Below are 15,212 nucleotides of genomic sequence, written 5' to 3'. Positions count from 1 at the left end.
GAACCCGTCCTGTCAACTTTGTACTCGAGCCCCCTTTGTCGGTTGGTAGCGGCCGCTATTGCTTTAAAAGGACAGCGGGTTTCGAAAGAGGGAGGAAGGGCGGCTGGGGGTGGCGGTGGTCAGGAAAAGGAACTCAGCCGCCTTTGATAGCTGCCCGGCAGCCTTCCCTTCTCCAGGACGCCTGCTCGGCGCGCGCGCGCACCTAGCGTTTTCGGGGCGCCCACCTCGGCGGGGAGATCCCCCCGCGGCCGGGCGCGCGTCTGCGGGCAGCAGCCCCGCTTTGTCTCCGGCGGCGTCGCGCTCCGCCGCTCGCCCCGTTTCCCCGGTGCGGGCTGTAACCCGATCTCCCATTTCCTGGTGGATTCTCTTAAAGAGGCCGCGGCCGAGAAGCAGAACAAAGGCTATTGTTTTATTTCCTCCTTCGGGTTCCGCGTCCTTACCGGAATGTCCCTTCCTATATAATTATTTTCACTGCGTCTGCGCTCGGCTCGGGGGCGGGGGGTGGCGGCGCGGAGGAAAAATTAAAAAAAAAAAAAAAAAGCCCTGTGCCTTTCAGTGTATGTAAGAGACGGAACTAGGGGAGGGGGAGGCGTTGATCCTGTCCGCAGGGTTCTGGGGCCCCGAGGCGCGAGCCCGGCGGCGGCCCGGCGGAGCTTAGCAGCCCCGGCCCCGGCCCCGGGGGCCTGGCGCGCCGCCCCCCGCCCCCCGATGGCCGAGCCGGCCGCCCCCCCTCCCCCGCGCGGCTTTTATTTCCCGATGCCGGGCTGTAACCCGAGCTTTTATTTCCTGGTGGCTCCTTTAAGAGGCAGAGCTCAGTGCTGGGAATTCACGTCAGTTTCTGCACTGAAACTCTCAAGATCAATGAGCAAAGAGCTTTCTCAGTTCTGCCTTTCAGTTTCTCTCTTCCAGGAAGGAAAACATTCGAGAGAGAGAGGGAGAGAGGGAGGGAGGGCGAGGGAGCGCGGAGGGAGGGCGGGGGGCGGGGGCGCCGGCCCGGGTGGGAGGAGAGAGCGGGGCAGGCCGGCCGGGCGAGCGCCCCGGGTCGCCGCGCCGCGACCTGCAGACCCCGCCGCCGCGCCGCCCGCTCCCACGCCCCCGCCGCCCCGCGCGCGGCGACTCGGCCGGCGCCCGGCCCGCCCCGCCCCGCCCCGCGCGCTCGCGGCCCCCCGGGGCGGCCGCCGGGAGAGATGCTGCAAGAAACTTCTTAAATGACCGCGTCCGGCTGGCCGTGGAGCGTTTCTGGGTTGGGGAGAGGAAAGGAAAGTGGAAAAAAAACTGAGAACTTCCTGATCTCTCTCGCTGTGAGACATGTCTGAGACTCCTGCTCAGTGTAGCATTAAGGTAAAGATCTTCTCCCCCTCCCTCTCCGGGGTGGAAAGCTGCACCGGCCGGGCTGATCGCGCCGGGCTGCTCCGATCCGAGGGGGCTGTTGCAGTCGCTCTGTTCGCAGGAAATTATTTGGGGCGCCGGGGAAGGAGATGCAGCTCTCGGCGGCTGCGTACCCTCTAGTGTAACCTTGCTGCTCCCCTGCTCCCGCCGAGCCCCCTGTCGGCTCCTGCGCCCCCACCCCACCTCCTTTGCTTTTTGACAAGGAAATGCCGGTCACAGTCGGTCAGGAGGAACCCGAGTGGTCCTCAGGTCTGTAAAACACCCCGGTAATTAGTGCGCTTAAAAAAAAAAAAAAAAAAAAAACCTGCTCCCTACTCCTACTCCCAACATGTGATCGAAATGTAACTTTTGTTCCCGAGGGGTGGTCTCCTTAGAAAAAAAAAGTTCTCCGGCTCCATTGGGGTTGGAATCTTTTTTTTTTTAAGGGTTCCGCGAGTCTGATCAGACAGTCTCTCTATCCCCCCGCCCCCCCCCCCCAATTGTAATTGCAAGAGCTTGTCTGGGAGACAGTAGTGCTGTCAGCTTTTCCTGGGCATTGCACAATGAATTTCTTTCTTTTCTTTCTTTCTTTTTTTTTTTTTTTTTAAAAAAAACAACCACGGTGAATAAAGTTGCTGAATGGTTATTTTACTCTCGTAGGCATCTGAACGTTGAGCAATCCCAAAGTAGAAAACTCCTGTGATGCAGGGAGAATGATTGAAATGACCAGGCAGAATGACCTTCCCACTTTGACAGTGCAGAGAGGGTAGCTAAGAGTAGACATCTCCTAGTCTCTGGCCAAGGTTTGCAGTCTGGTAAATGCAGGATGGTGGAGGATGTTTGCAAACACAGTACTTATCTTCCAAGTGGTGTGTGTGAGCATTTATGTACATGTCTGTATGTCTGTAAAGGCTAGTGGTGCTGCAGTTTGTTGCTTCTAAAAAGTTGTAAAGTTTGCCACCGTGAGGAGGCACACTGATTTGTCCATCTCCCCCAATTAATTTGCGCTTCCCTGCGTTCGGTGTGCACTTTCATTTCACTGTTCCATCAATGCTCAGATGGAAAAGCCTTCTTCAGTGAGAAACTGAAGCTGCTGAAGTTTGTTTGTGGCTTGGCCCATTTAACATGTTCATTGAGGGGACCCTGCAGAGACAATGAACAAATAAGCAGTTTTCATCTGTGGGGCATTTTGAGAGACATCTCTCCTGTTTTAAAATGGCTTTTACATAGGATCTATTTAGAGGAAAACACAGCATTTTCTCATATTTGCTCATTAGGGTTTCGTAATTATACTCAGGTGTTAGTATTTCTTTTCGGCCACGATTTCTCAGGGGGTTTGAATTAGGCTTAATATGAACTGAAAAGGTGGCTTGGGTTTGTTTTTGCCTCGCATAAAAAAACGCCTAGTGGAACTTTTGGGTTTCTGTGTAGATATCTGGGGATAGCAGTATGTCTGAGGTGGAGAGGGTGTCAGGGTAAAGAACTTAGGTAGGTTGATACTTTAAAACCAATTTCTTTTGCTGAATAATTCGATTCTATGAGTTCAGGAAAATCCTTGGGTGTGCCTAATCTATCTGATACTTCATAACACAGAGGTAACTAAATAATAGGATATTAAATCTGTAAATTTATTTATCTCAGCGACAATAAATCTGACCTCAGGAGAACTTGAACAACCATGGGAGAGTGGTTTTGGAGTGGAGACAACGAAAAGCAAGCTGTTTTGTGGCTTGCTAGCTCTTCTAAAGAGATTGCATCTGAGGGGCTTGGGGCTGCAGGCAGAAATACAGTGAGGGGCTCATCTCATGGTACCTCAGTGGAAGACTACAGCAACTCTTTCCTTCCACGCACGGAGGGAACCAATCCCAAACCCAGACAGCGCAATCTAACTGTGACCTAAAAATTGCAGCCACGGTTTGTGTTATCATTTTCTTTCTTACCATTTACCCTCTCCATTCTTTTCGAAAGCCTTTTTTCTTGACTTCTATATTTCTCCATAATTAGAACAGATCCAATGGTCTTCCCTAGTAGTGAAAGTATCACTGTTAATTTGGATTGTCCTTTATGGAACTGGTCTATGACTGCTTACTTGGACCGTGCATATGTTTAAACGCACGCACGGGAAGTGCATTTTCTCATGGAGTTTGTTTAGTTTGCAGTGTTCCAGTAAGAAGCTCTGGAGATCAAGGACTGGGATTATTCTAGCTCGTCTGAAAATGTTCTGGTGATTGTGTGTGGTGTTTCCCTGAGTCCCTGGGATGTGGTACAATGACTGCACGATAAAAAATGTTTGCCGGGAACCTACTAGTACAGCGATTTTTTTTTTTTTTTCTAGAGTTCAGTAAACAATAAAGTTTTCTGTAGAGCAGAGAATGAGTGTCAGGAGCTTTAAAGGATGAGCTCATGGCTCTGATGTCCTGAGGACATGTGGCATGGAAAGCTCTCTGTGGAGAGTTTTCCCTCACCTCTCCTGTCTGCTCCTGAAATCTTTCTCCCTGGCTCATATCCTCTACGAGCAGCTGGTCAGCAGGCAAGTAAATTCCTCAGCAGCTGGTGTGATGGAGCACAGAGGAGCCCGACCAGAGGCAGCCACAGGGGGAAGTACTCTGTTTACTTCTGAGCAGTGTCAGTTCTGCTAGAAAAAGAGTAGTGTATGATTTTGGTGGAATTTCCAGGGTGAAAGTTTCTGAATCAGTCAGTGACACCTTCATATGTATCGCTTGCGTGGTGGTGGTTGCTGATGAGTGCCTGATATTGGCTCTCATGTTTCTTTTGCACTTTATAAGCATTCTTCCCGGCACCCTAGGGAAGTCATCAGACACATGTTTACAGCAGAAGACAGGTGGACCAGCCCAAGGTCACCTAGACTAGGACTGCGCCCCTCTGACCCTCTGTGTGTCTGCACTGGGCATTCTCATCAGGAGAGAGTAAATGCTTCCATTCCCGACCATTTGGGGGCTTTTGTTTGTTTGGCTTTTTTTTTTTTTGGTCTTTCTGTGTGGCATAAGGGATTTTATTTCCCCGACCAAGGATGGAACCCGTGCCCCCTTGCTTTGGGAGTGTGGAGTGTTAACCACTGGACCACCAGGGAAGTGTCTGGGGTTGTTTAAATGTAAGGACTAACTATATAAAAAGTCGACTGTTTTTTTTATCAGGGGATCATGTGGCTGACTGCTAGGCATGGGAGGAAGGAAGAGGCTGTCTTTTCCATCATCAGCCTTCACCTTCAAGTCACCTGTTGAGTTCTAAGTTCAGCCAAGTTGTAGTGGAAAGCAGTTATGACCCAGCAGACCCAGGCCTTTCGGGGAGGGCTTCCAGAATACGATAGAAAACAGTCGGATAAGTTCCCTGGTCCCCTCTCTTTCTCTGCCCTCTGTATGGGTTGGCTTTCTTAGTGGAATGAATTCTCTATTTTCTTACTCTCTAGGAGATGCCCCTCTGGACCCTGAGCTCTTTGGGTTGAGTGGTGATTATCTTTTTGTGTCTCGTGCCCACCTTGGCATCTGGCTTGGATGTATGTGTCAGTCGCGTTGGCTGACTTGCAGTGAGGCATGGAACGTGGTCAGGGCCCCTTCCTCTCTGTTCTCTGTGCCTCGAGTGACTTAATGCTGCATCCACAGGCTGGCATAAAGTGGTTGTAGGGTCACCCTGCTGAGAGGCCTGGGGCACTCCGTAGGGTGTTGGTCCAAAAATTATTATCAGTAGAATTTTGACCTTATAATTTTTCTTATTTTGGTAACATTTTCAAAAACTGCTTTTGTGTCTAAAAATAAGCAAAAACATGGAGTTGAGTAAAAGACAAAGGGGCTTGAGGAATCACTGGAGAAGGTTCAGCAGAGGAGACTTCTAAAGTTCTTGCTGGGTTCTTTAGCAATTGAATTAATTAGAGACTCGGAGCTGGGAGGCTATAAAGATCACCTGGGCCAGCGTCTTTTATGGCAAAGAGATCCACACGGCTAAATGGTTTGCTTCAGCTGATCCATGTCCGAGGCAGAGCAGTGCAGGCCTCTTGGTTTTCAAGCCTCTGCCCCGTACTGGCTGGGTTCACAGGTTCGTCCCTATAAAAGGCCAAAGAAATTCAATACAATAGGCTGTGCGCTCTCTGGCACTTCCTAACTTGGTCCATTTTAATCGCAAGCCAGCTGGTATGAGGGCATGGAGGTCTGTGCCAAGTAAGACGGTGTGTGGGGGAGCCCTGGGTCGAGAGGGTATATTGTTAGATGTGAGGAGAGGAAGCAGTAGGAGTCGGGGATGAGGGAAGAGGGTTTGATGGGCTTGACTTTGCACCACCATCTACTGCAATAACTTTTCTGTATTATGGTGAAGAGCATGTTACATTAAGTTTACCCTCTAAACCATTGTTGAGGGTGCAGTTCAGTCATGTTAAGTCTCTTGCCATTGTTGTGCGGCTGATCTCTAGAATGTTTCTGTCTTGCAACACTGAAACCCTAACCCACTCAACACTAGCTTCCCCTCTCCGCTCCTCCCAGCCCTCAGTCGCCACCTTCCTATTTTCTGTTTCTGTGATTTTTTTGTCTCCTATAAATAGTTCACATGAGTAGAATTATACTGTATTTCACTTAGCAGAATGGCCTGGCGACTTGTCCATATTGTAGCATGGGACAGGGTTTCCTTTTTTCTAAGGCTGCTTTACATTTCATTTTGGCTTCCCTGGTAGCTCAAATGGTAAAGAACCTGCCTGCAGTGCAGGAGACTTAGGTTCGATTCCTGCCTCAGAAAGATCCCTTGGAGAAAAACATGGCAACCCACTTCAGTGTTCTTGCCTGGAGAATTAATTCCATGGACAGGAGCCTGGCAGGCTACAGTCGATGGGGTCGCAAAGAGTTGGACACGACTGAGCAACTGCCACATACAGCATTCCATTTTATGTATATGCCATATTTTCTTTAATCCATTCATCTGTTGAAGGACATCTGTGTTACTTCCATCTCACAGATGTTGTGAATGAGGCTGCGATAAACATGGGTGTACAAATGACTCTTGAGATTCTGCTTTGAGTTTTGGATATATCCCCAATGATGGGGTGCAGTGGTACTTTTTTTTTTATAGTATGTGAGGAGCTGGCACTTGTGCTTTGTGTTGAGGGCTCTGGGCCTGTTTGCTGGGCCTTTTCTGAGAAATCCTGGGGGGGGAACCTTAGGCTCAAACATACACCTTAATTTATATATAGTGAGGCTCTGTGTTTCAAACAGCATCAGCTGAAAACATGGCAGCTAGTCCTAGAGAAATAGCTTACCTCTTTAGCATAGGTAAGTTGAGGGAAAAAACAGCCCAGTTTCTAGAATTTCCTAAGGAAGCTAGCACTAGAGCAGATTCTGAGCAGCCTAGTTGACCTGCGTGTACTCAAGCTGAGGCAGGTTGGGGGGGCGTGTTTGGGATCAGCATCAAGAGCCTGTGCACTCTGTTATGAATATTGAAAAGTTGCTCTCTGGTGTGACACTCCCAGCAGAGTGAATCGGTGTCAAACGAAGCCCCTTGGGGCATGGGGTGTACCAACAACGTATTTTGTCTTCGTCAATGCTACTTTAGGAAAAGCACTGGTGTTGATTTCCTGGCAGAGGCCCTCACTGCCATATTTGTTATGAGACGTGTGGAAGAAACCAGGCTCTGTGTGGATTTATTGAATAGAATTAGTGTAAGTCGATGCAGGGTTCCCACACGAGGAGGGCCCGGCATAAAGACCATTCGCTGCCACACCTAGTATTTGGGGAGAGAAAGACTAAAGTAGTTAGAATTTAGAATGGCAGCCTGTTAAAAAACAAGCACATTTTCGTTGATTTCTGAACATACAGAAACCAGCCTAATAAATGTGGCTTTCTAGGGGCATCTCAGGCTGCGCCTCCATGAACAGGCAGAAATGACGTGTGTCCATACCGCCCTCTGATTAGAAATGAGGTCTGCCGTGTGCGCGAGACGGTGCCTTCTGCATAGAAATAGTACCACTGAAGTGTTATTTGCTGTGCTAACTTGCTTGATCAGTCTTTTCTTCTTAGTGAAAGTATACAGTTGAGCCTGGTCTCCATTTGAGACAGTGTCCCCAGTCTTTTTGGCACCAAGGACCAGTTGCATGGAAGACACTTTTTCCACAGATGGGGGATGGGCGAGTGGTGGTGGGTGGAGGTTTTGGGATGATTCAAGCACATTACATTTACTGTGGACTTTATTATTGTTACATCAGCTCCACCACAGATCATCAGGCATTAGATCCTGGAGGTTGGGGACCTCTGGTCTAATGATCTGGAATTTGGGGAGTATGGGTGGGAAGGGCGACGAGGCATTAGTCTGTGTTTGTTAGGTATGAACCCCCTAGAAGCACAGACTGCTCACTCAGGTCTGTGGACTAAACTGTGGAACACCTGCATTTTGGGAGCTTTCTAAAATCTCGACGGGCTTCTCTGGTGGCTCAGAGAGTAAAGAATCCACCTGCAGTGCAGGAGACCTGGGTTCAATCCCTGGGTTGGGAAGATCCCCTGGAGAAGGGCATGGCTACCCAACTCTAGTTTTCTTACCTGGAGAATTCCATGGACAGAGGAGCCTGGCAGGCTACAGTCCATGGGGTCGCAAAGAGTCAGACATGACTAAGCGACTAACACTCTCACTTTTCACTTTCTTTTTTAAAATTTTAATTGGAGGATAATTACTTTACAGTATTACAGTGGTTTTTGCCATACATTGCATGCATAGGCATATATATGTCCCCTCCCTCCTGAGCCCCCTTTCCCACCTACTGCCCTACCCCATCCCTCCAGGTTGTCTTGAGCTTTGGGTGCCCTGCTTCATACATCAAACTCCCCCTGGCTATCTATTTTATGTATGGTAATGTGTATGCTTCAGTGATATAAGCCTAGGTAATTAAAGGGGTTTGCGTGCTGATCTGGTGGTCATCCGTCCTGTGTTTCTTCCTCCTCGTCCTCCATCAGTACTACCCTCCCTTATTGGATCCTGCTGTGTGCCAGTCCTCAAGCTAAGCGTTTTATGTGCATTATCTCATTTGTTCTTCACGACTCCCTCTGGGAGGCAGGTTTTCTCCCTATTTTACAGAGGAGGAGCCTGCAGCCATTAAGTGATGTGTTGGCCTGCCATCTCCCAGGCTGTGCATGGCAGCTACCTTCCCTGCTGACCCCAGTCTCAAGGCCAACCTCCTTTGTGAAGAAAGTTAGAAAACTGAGAGCGATGGGGTGATGGTGGTGCTTCCCACAGGCCAAGCTGAGAGGTGGGAATAGAGCGGTCAGGGATGCCCCCTCCCTCTCTAGCCTCCTCCTGCTTGGGTGGGTGGTTCCTAACCAGCCCTCTGGGGACAAGGTAGCCAGATGGTCAGTTTGCACACAGCACCCTCCCTGGAATGGATGTCCAGGTGTCCTGTTTCTACACCAATCCCTGATGTTGCCTTGTGATGCTTTGTATTTGGGTGGGTTCATTTGGGCCCTTTTCATATTTTTCTTAGAAACCTTTCCCCTCTCTACTTTCCCCTGTCTGTGCATGCTAAGTTGCTTCAGTCGTGTTTGACTCTCTGTGACCCCATGTACCATAGCCCACCAGGCTCCTCTGTCCATGGGATTCTCCAGGCAAGAATACCAGAGTGGGTTGCCTTGCCCTCCTCCAAGGGATCTTCCTGACCCAGAGATCGAACCCGTGTCTCCTAAGTATCCTGCATTGGCAGGCAGGTTCTTTAGCATCATCTGGGAAGCCCCCGATTTTTCCCCAGTGACTCCTTATTTCATCATCATGTGATCAGGTGACAGGCTGGGGCCATGGGAACTAGACACCTTGCTCAGTCTCTCCTTCCACTGCTTTTTTTCTCAATTTAAAAATTTTTACATAGTTCATAAATGCAGTACATTTTAGAGACCTTCCCTCTTAGTTTGCTGTACAATGCAGGGAGCTCAAACCTGTGCCCTGTGACAACCTAGAGGGGTGGGATAAGGTGGGAGGTTCAAGAGGGAGGGGTCATATGTATGCCTGTGGCTGATTCATGTTGATGTATGGCAGAAACCAATACAATATTGTAAAGCAATTGTCCTCCAATTAAAAAATTTAAAAAACCCATCCCTTTCATTCATCTAAAGATACTGTGTGATTTCTTGGAATCTGTCTGACGTCGCTTCAGGCATTCCCTGATTTCCCCCACCTCCAAAGGAATCGTCTTTTTTGTTTTTCTCTTTCCTGATAACCTGATGCCACGGCCCTTGTTCTCATTTCCTGAAGAGAGGCTGTGGGCCCTCTGACTGATGCATTTCTGGATTTGAGCAGCTTTACTGAAGCCTGTCTTCAGAGCAGATGTAGGGAAGGAAGCAGACAGAGTACAATGTGGAGGGAGTTGAGGGATTAAGAAAGTCTAAGCCCCATTTCTCGTGAAACAGAGGAGAAAACTGAGTCCTGCAGCATTTAGATGTGTGTGTGCGTTCAGTCGTTTCTGACTCTGTGACCCCGTGGATGGTAGCCTCTCAGCCTCCATGGGATTTTTCAGGCAAGAACACTGGAGTGGGTTGCCATTTCTTGCAGCATTTCAGTAGTCTGCCTGAAATGGGTAGAGATGCGGTACATATTTACAATGGACTATTACTCAGCCATAAAAAGGAACAAAATTGGGTCATCTGTAGCAACGTGGATGGACCTAGAGTCTGTCATGCAGAGTGAAGTAAGTCAGAAAGAGGAAAACAAATATTGCACAGTAACATGTGTATGTGAAATCTTAGAAGCTGGTACAGATGAATCTATTTGCAGGGCAGGAATGGGAAAGGTTGGGGGCGGGAGGAGAAGGGGACAACAGAGAATGAGGTGGCTGGATGGCATCACCGACTCTGCGGACATGAGTTTGAGTGAACTCCGGGAGTTGGTGATGGACAGGGAGGCCTGGCGTGCTGTGATCCATGGGGTCGCGGAGAGTCGAACACGACTGAGCAACTGAACTGAACTGAATGGAGGTGCAGCCATAGAGAACTGGTACGAACACGGTGGGGGATGAATAGGTTGGGATTGACATATATACACTGCCATGTATAAAAGTGAGAGCTAGTGGGAACCTGCTGTATAGCACAGGGAGCTCAGCTCAGTGCTCTATGGTGACCAGCGGGGCGGAAGGGACTGGAATGGGGTGGGAGGGAGGTCCAAGAGGAAGCAATATACGTATAAATACAGCTGATTCACTTCCGTGTATGGCAGAAACTAACACAACATTGTAAAGCAACTATACCCCAATTTTAAAAAATGAAAAAAAAAAAAAAAATAACCTGCCTGGGATCACATTGCCCTTCATAGCTGAGCCAGAGTCAGAATCAGGTGTTCATGATCCCAGGGCCATGTCCCACTGATACCAGGAAAGTTGACAAAAAGCAGACAATAACTCAGCACAGCTTTGTTGTGGGGACTCCTGTCTAGAGAGTGAAACCGGTTTGTCTGGTACCACACAATGACTGATGGTATTAATGATCATCATTATGACCTCGCGTTAAAGACAGTCTTTATGAGGTTTAGGAAGTGAGGAAATAGTGTCGTGCATTTTGGAAAGCTAGCCAACGAACAGGGCTGCCATAGAAATAACGTTACCTTTTAAAAAGGCTACACTTCAGTTATCTGGACCAGTGACTTCTGAAAAATATTACTTTCCTCCCCCAGTGAAGACAGGAAAGAGCTACCCAATAAATCTGCACGCTCACCAGACTTCGTGTGTTCCCTGGGGGTGTTTTCCCTTTGTATGTGGGAGTCAGACACACGGAAGACGATCTGATTTCCTGAATGACCCGCAAAGGGCGTGCAGTCCCGCTGGTGTGAGTGCTGTGGGTGCCGGTGCTTATGATGTGAGCACTGTCATCGTAATCACCGCTGTTTCAGAGTTTGATTTGCATTTTATTTTGCCTTTCATTGGTTCTTCTCTGTAATGCTGATTTCCCTTAAGGGGATTGTAAGTTCTTGAGAAGAGGGACCAGTCATTGCTGTACCATGAAGGGCTTCTAGGGGAAGGACAGATCCTGGAGTAGATAGACCTAAGTGTGAATCTTGCTTCTTAAACATGTTCATTAAAAAAAAATTTTTTTATTAGAGTATAATTGTTTTACAATGTTGTGTTGGTTTCTGCTGTACAATGGAGTCAGCTATGTGTATACATATATCCCCTCCCTCTTGAACCTCCCTCCCTCCCTCCCTCTCTCCTATTCCCTAACTTGTTCACCTTAAGCTTGAACCTGGTAAGTCATCTGAAGTGGTAATAAAAATACCTATCACAGGACTTCCCTGGCTGTCCACTGCTTAAGACTTCATTTTCCAATGCAAGGGGTTGTGGGTTCGATCCCTGGTTGGGGAGCTAAGATCCCACGTGCTACGGGGCCAAAAAACCAAAACATAAAGCAGAAGCAGTAGTATAACAAACTCAGTAAAGAATTTAAAAAATGGACCAACTCAAAAAATCTTAAGCAAAACTAAACAAACAAAAAACAGCCCTGTCTTTGAAGGCTATTGGCAGTGCCTTAACATTGTTCAAAGCAAAGCAAAATGTAGTTCTTCTCCTTCTTTGTATATCCTCCCATCAGAGGAATCTGGAAGGGGTGAGAGATTTTCTAGTCCTGTAATTTTCCCAACATTACATCGTTGGGAAAACAGAGGCCAGAGACATGCTGGTCTTGCTAGAGCTCCCGTGGCTGGTTCTTGGCCCTGCATGAACCTCCAGGCCCCTCATGTTGGCTGACTCCCAGCCAGGGCTCTTGTCACCATCCCTTTGAGCTTCTCCCAGGCGCGGGGTCACTCAGCGCTCAGCAAAGCTCCGATTTTTGACTCTCATTGAATACAAGCCTCAACAACAGAAAAGACGAGCCAACTGCAATTACATGGTCGAAACAGATGCTGCTTGCATCTTAAAATTGTGAGGGAATAGCTCTCTTGGTTCTGAATAAGTTTCCAGAGATGAAAGGAAAAAACCCGAAGCCTGCAAATACTGTGCAGTGCCTCTGATGGGCATTATTACTCAGCCCTCAAGTATTCAAACCTATTAAAGGATCTGCTCGTTCATACAGTTACTTATTATTCGCAACCGGGACGAGACTCCGGAGGGAGCACCCATTCTTCAGTCTGCTTTTGTGTGGCAGGCAGCCCCGTGGCCGTCTGACCACAGAGCAGACACTGTTTGCAGTAGATGGTGAATTTTCCGGTTCCAAGAGTCTGGAGTAGATGGTTCTTCCTGGAGGTTTAAACGGGAGAATTTGAAGAAGCTAAATTTGTAACTTTCAGGCGTCAAGGAACCTTGATTTGTTGTAAAGGTTAAGGGAGTCTGGGTTGGGGGGTGGCTTCCCAGGTGGTGCTAGTGGTAAAGAAAGTTCTTGCCAGTGCAGGAGATGTAAGAGATGTGGGTTTGGGTCCCTGGGTTGGGAAGATCCTCTGGAGAAGGAAATGGCTACCCACTCCAGTATTCTTGCCTGGAGAATCCATGAACAGAGAAGCCTGGCAGGCTACAGTCCATGGGGTCACAAAGAGACACAACTGATGTGACTTAGCATGCATGCATGCAGGGAGGCTGAAGTATTTGTTATCAGCAGCTCTGATTCCTTTTGCTGTGGACTTAAGTACGCTCCTGAGTTTTCCGCTGGGTATCCATGTTAAGTGAGAAGATGACATGGAGTCTGCAAAAGCTCCCCACCCCCACCTTCAAGAAAATTCATTTGGCTGCTCCAGGTCTTAGTTGCGGCATGTGGGATCTAGTTCCCCGACCAGAGATCAAACCTGGGTCACCTGCTTTGGGAGAGTGGAGTCTTAACCACTGGACCACCAGGGAAGTCCCAAAATGGCCCTTTTTGAGGAATAGTGGAGAGAGTGTTCGAGGCCTCCTGTCTTGACTTCTGGAAGCAGCTGTGGGCACTTTTAAGCTGTTGAGGACAGAGCTTAGGTCTGGAGAGAGACCCGGTTCCTCTGCCCTCACCCTGGAAAACACAAGCGAGCTGGTGATTTTCTGCTCTACTGTTTTGTGCACTCTCCAGTGGATTATGATGGGGCCTGGTGACTTTATCTTTCTGAAGACTTTTCCGTATCATGAGGTCAGTAATCCCTGATTCTGTCACATCCCCTCTTTGTGAGGAAGCAACAGTCAAAGTTGAGATACTGACTCAAGTATTTCTGGAAAGAAATGAGCTACAGATAGAAATCTGCACTGTAACTTAAAAGTCAACCCCCCAAGAATAGCTTGTCAGTCTCTGAAGTCACCTGTGTGGGTCTAGGTGTGTAGTGGTGGCCTCACGTGTACCTGCCAGATTCTAGTGTGGCGACAACAGGCATCCCTGGGGTCCCTGTTGAAGATTCCAGGTCAAGAGAAAATTTGGGACCAGTATCATCCAAAGGCTCCTAATAGCCTAGTAATTAGTACTTGGAGAAATAGATCTGCCAGAGCAAGAGGGCTATACCTGAGACTTGATGAAAGAGGAGCGAGCGTTTCCTGAGCACCTTTCTGGGCTTCTTTGGGGAGTTTGCACAAGGAAGGTAACTTTTTTTTTCCCCATGTTACTTCCTTCCTTCATTGTTCTAGACCATATATCTTTCCCAGACACTAGCCCTAAACATCACGTCGGCCTCCTGCTAGAGCAAACCACAGGGCTCAGCCATCTGGTCCTGCTCTGTCTTCTCGTGTGTAGGCTTGTGATCACTGGCCGGGCACCCTCAGGGGCAAAAGTGAGTTCTCTTTTCTTTGGGTCTCTGCATGAGCGCTTGTGTCCAGCTTCCTGCCCCAGAGTGGGTACATCTGGTTTTGAGAAGTGGGCATGAAAAGGGATCCCGGGTCCTTTTTATAGTTACCATATCCTCCTTTTGAAGGTCTGGGAGATTTAAAAAAATCCAGATCTGGAGTTCACTTGACTAGTGTTCTGCTTGGAGACAGTGGCTCTCCTAACAGTCTTGATAGTCATGGTCAGTGATGGGCAGGGACAGCAGGGTCCCTGCTGGGGACCCTGCAGGGACATCCCTTCAGGGTCACTCTCACTTCATGCCTCTTAATCTGGCCTGTCTCTGAGGTTCGGTGAACTGGGTGGGAGAGCCGTCATTTGGGGGTGAGATCTGAATGACAAAGGGCCCCCCCGTCTGGGTGAGTTCCCCTCTTCTCCTGGATATGGAGACCAGAATGACCTGATGTAGCTGACAACAGCTCAGATCCCCTGGCAAGCTGCCAGCTCCGTATTTGACTCTGTCCAGGGCTTCCCTTGTGACTCAGCTGGTAAAGAATCCACCTGCAATGAGGGAGACCTGGGTTTGATCCCTGGGTTGGGAAGATCCCCTGGAGAAGGGAAAGGCTACCCACTCCAGTATTCTGGGCTGGAGAATTCCATGGACTATACAGTCCATGGGGTCACAAAGAGTCAGACATGACTGAGTGACTTTCACTTTCACATCCCCCTGGTCCTTCCCTGGGTATGCTGACTCGAATGCTTTGGGTTGAGGTGGAAGGAGAGACCATACTCGTTGGGAAGGCAGAGAGTCTTTGCCCTGAGAACCAGGAAACGAAGGCTCGCCCTCTGAAACTGGCATGCTGCTCTCTTGCATCTCCGAGGGTCTGTGCGCCTGGCCAGGCTGTACGTGAGTGGTGAGGGCATGGTGCTCAGTGGCAGGAGTCCCCTGTGGGTCAGACGCAGTTTTTGAACATGATGGAACTTAGGGGGAATGCTAACAAGCTCAGAAAGACTGGAGTGATGATCCTCTAATCTTTTTCAGCATGCTGCAAGGGGATCTTTAACTTTGAGCCAGATGGGAGAGAGATGGGCATGGGGACCTGGGCGTTGGGTTACATCTCAAGTAGGGCACCTGTTAGTACACTGCTCTATGTGCTCCCACCCTCCCTGGCACCTTGGCTCTTC

The 15,212-nt window shown here is 48.8% G+C and overlaps 1 protein-coding gene across 1 annotated transcript in view; it reads left to right on the top strand.

Annotated features, from left to right (window-relative positions):
* The first annotated feature begins 995 nt into the window (after positions 1-995).
* Positions 996-15,212, top strand: part of ETV6 (ETS variant transcription factor 6) — a 284,029-nt gene continuing 269,812 nt past the window's right edge. The window contains exon 1 of the mRNA XM_088837320.1: positions 996-1,341. The gene's annotated coding sequence lies outside the window, so the exon portion shown is untranslated. The remainder of the gene's footprint in view (positions 1,342-15,212) is intronic.

The sequence above is a fragment of the Moschus berezovskii genome, chromosome 6 (assembly GCF_049115385.1).
Source record: "Moschus berezovskii isolate FMDL1 chromosome 6, NW_MosBer_1.0, whole genome shotgun sequence".
In the NCBI taxonomy this organism is placed as follows: domain Eukaryota; kingdom Metazoa; phylum Chordata; class Mammalia; order Artiodactyla; family Moschidae; genus Moschus; species Moschus berezovskii.
The sequence above is the reverse complement of the archived record's forward strand: the minus strand, read 5'-3'. Positions and strand labels throughout refer to the sequence as shown.